Below are 1,941 nucleotides of genomic sequence, written 5' to 3' on the forward strand. Positions count from 1 at the left end.
CCCCCAGGGGGGATGGTCACGCCGCAATCCCTTCTCCTCCATTCTCCTCTCGGGATCTTGGGCATGCACGCACATGCGCCCGGCGTGAGTTTTAAGCCACCGGGTCCGGGACACGAACCGCGGTCGACTACGTGGGAGTCCAGCGACATAGCCATTACGCTAACTGCTGGTTCCCATGCTGCTTTTTTAAAATAGAATTTTGAAATGAAGTTTGAGAAGTCTCACTGATTTTTTTTTAAGATATTTTATTTAGGTAGCATTCCAATCACACATGGTCATTCAAATAATAGAAATCAAGTATATAATCAGCTGTTAGAAGACTGGTCTCCAAACATCATAGCCAATGATGCCATGCTTGTCTATGATCTCGCCAACAGAAAACCACATCCACACCTTGGTGGCCACCAAACCATTCAGCAGAGCTTTCTTTATTTTTTATAATTTTTTTGGAGAGGCTTTTGCTATAGGGTGCGTGCGCTTGCCAGCCAGACAGAGACAGAGAGACAGAAAGCAAGAGATCACCCTCCCCCCAGGGGGTATGGCCACGCCGCAATCCCTTCTCCTTCATTCTCCTTCATTCTCCTCTTGGGATCTTGGGCACGCACGCACACATGCCCGGCGTGAGTTTTAAGCTATCAGGTCTGGGACGCAGACCACGGTCGACTACATGGGAGTCCAGCAACATAGCCATTATGCTAACTGCTGGTTCTCAGAAGAGCTTCCTTAACTGTGAGCTGTTTGAAGCTACCAGTTTGAGCACTACTGACTATTTTTTTCAGGCTACGAATAGCTGCAGGGATCTCAGCAAGGGTTGGAGGAACCGCTCCACCTTGGCGTAGTGTCAAAATGTGGCCAATGGAGGCTTTGAGTAAGTCACAGCAGCGTTCACCAGCGCCGGGGCCTTCTCCACGATGTTACGGACAAACTGGGCCATGGTCCTGGGAGAAGTCCATCGCCTGGAACTGCCGGCTGCATGCCGTCTCACTGATTTTTAATGAGAAGCACTTGGTCTACCCTCTTGTCTGCTCTGGTCGTTATGGAGATACAACGACGTGCCCTGGTGCAATGGAATCTTTAAGTGAATTGCGTCCTGCCATGGGGGCAGTTGAGATGGAGCCTAAAGTACTTTACGCTTGGAGAAAGGACCTGGTCTAGAGAGAAGTGAGGACAAGCTGGGTTCAGGGGTGGGAGCTGTGAGGGAGAAGGAGGTAGGGACTGTCTCCAGGACTCAATGTTAGGGATTTTGATGAGAGGCATATTTGTTGAGCAGACCTGCTGGCCCCAGCCCTCTGCTCAGCCTGGGCCTCTGAGTTGGGCTCAGCCTGGCGGAAGCAGGGTTGGGGACTTGCTTACTCACTCCCAAGGCAAGGGGCAACGTGAGCAATTCGTGCAGTAAAGTGGTATTGACAGCACCAGGTTCACACGGGACGGCCCCTCAACTCTGAAGCAGCTCAGGCTCTCACACTCACGCCTCACCCACTGGCAGCCCAATGCCACACTGTGCAGACGGGACTTCCCACCTACACGAATTTATGTCCCATATCGACAGCAGAGACAGAGACATGCTTTGTCACCATTGCTAAGAAACCTCATTCCAGTCTCATCCTCTGGGAAATGCTTCCAGATGCCAACCAAACCTTCCTCTCATGGCCAGTCTGGCACACATACGTGGAGTTTTTCTCCCCAGGGAGTTCCTTTTCCATCTTTACAGGGAATTCTTATAAAACTCTAGCATCCTGGGGGCACTCATTTTTTGTTTAAGAGATTTTGCTATAGGACATTGTGTACTCACCTGAGAGACAGAGAGACAGAAAGCGAGAAATCATCCTCCCTGGGAGATGATGGATTGGCCATGCCACAATCCCTTTCCACCATTTTCCTATAGGGATTTTGGGTACGCACACACACATGCCTGGTGTGAGTTTGAAGCCACCAGGTCTG

At 50.6% G+C, this 1,941-nt stretch overlaps 1 pseudogene; it reads right to left on the reverse strand.

The window, feature by feature from the left end:
• Positions 1–679: 679 nt before the first annotated feature.
• Positions 680–1,377, reverse strand: LOC102494180 (ATP synthase subunit g, mitochondrial pseudogene; annotated as a pseudogene).
• Between the last annotated feature and the right edge of the window lie 564 nt (positions 1,378–1,941).

This window comes from Tupaia chinensis, unplaced genomic scaffold (assembly GCF_000334495.1).
Source record: "Tupaia chinensis unplaced genomic scaffold, TupChi_1.0 Scaffold000187_1, whole genome shotgun sequence".
Lineage (NCBI taxonomy): Eukaryota > Metazoa > Chordata > Mammalia > Scandentia > Tupaiidae > Tupaia > Tupaia belangeri.